The sequence below is a fragment of the Chiloscyllium plagiosum genome, chromosome 2 (genome assembly GCF_004010195.1).
Source record: "Chiloscyllium plagiosum isolate BGI_BamShark_2017 chromosome 2, ASM401019v2, whole genome shotgun sequence".
NCBI lineage: Eukaryota > Metazoa > Chordata > Chondrichthyes > Orectolobiformes > Hemiscylliidae > Chiloscyllium > Chiloscyllium plagiosum.
The window spans coordinates 76,217,422-76,218,408 of NC_057711.1; the positions used below are offsets into that span (position 1 = coordinate 76,217,422).

The 987-nt window shown below is 55.3% G+C and overlaps 1 protein-coding gene across 5 annotated transcripts in view; it reads left to right on the plus strand.

Moving 5' to 3' along the window:
• pcsk5b (proprotein convertase subtilisin/kexin type 5b) overlaps positions 1-987 on the plus strand; it is a 363,949-nt gene that overhangs the window by 14,313 nt on the left and 348,649 nt on the right. The window lies entirely within an intron of this gene.

Below are 987 nucleotides of genomic sequence, written 5' to 3' on the forward strand. Positions count from 1 at the left end.
CTGACGAGGGAGTCACGGAGGGAGTGGTCTTTTCGGAACGCTGATAGGGGAGGGGAGGGAAATATATCCTTGGTGGTGGGGTCCGTTTGGAGGTGGCGGAAATGACGGCGGATGATATGCTGTATATGGAGGTTGGTGGGGTGGTAGTTGAGGACCTGTGGGGTTCTGTCCTGGTGGCGATTGGAGGGGTGGGGCTCAAGGGCCGAGGAGCGGGAAGTGGAGGAGATGCGGTGGAGGGCATCGTCGACCACGTCTGGGGGGGAAATTGCGGTCTTTGAAGAAGGAGGCCATCTGTGTTGAACGGATTTAGAACTGGTCCTCCTGGGAGCAGGTGCGGTGGAGACGAAGGAATTGGGAAAATGGGATGGCGTTTTTACAGGGGGCAGGATGGGAGGAGCTGTAGTCTAAGTAGCTGCGGGAGTCAGTCGGTTTATAGTAAATGTCCGTGTTGATTCGGTCGCCCGAACCTATGTTCGGGACACCACCCATGCCCTCCACCTCCTCCATGATTTTCGCTTCCCCGGTCCCCAACGCCTTATCTTCACTATGGACATCCAGTCCCTGTACACCTCCATCCCTCATCACGAATGGCTCAAAGCCCTTCGCTTCTTCCTTTCCCTCCGTACCAACCAGTACCCTTCCACTGACACCCTCCTTCGACTGACTGAACTGGTCCTCACCCTGAACAACTTCTCTTTCCAATCCTCCCACTTCCTCCAAACCAAAGGAGTAGCCATGGGCACCCGCATGGGCTCCAGCTATGCCTGCCACTTCGTAGGATATGTGGAACAGTCCATCTTCCACAGCTACACTGGCACCACCCCCCACCTTTTCCTCCACTACATCAATGACTGTATCAGCGCTGCCTCGTGCTCCCACGAGGAAGTTGAACAGGTGATCCACTTTACCAATACTTTCCACCCCAACCTCAAGTTCACCTGGACCATCTCAGACTCCTCCCTCCCCTTCCTAGACCTTTCCATTTCT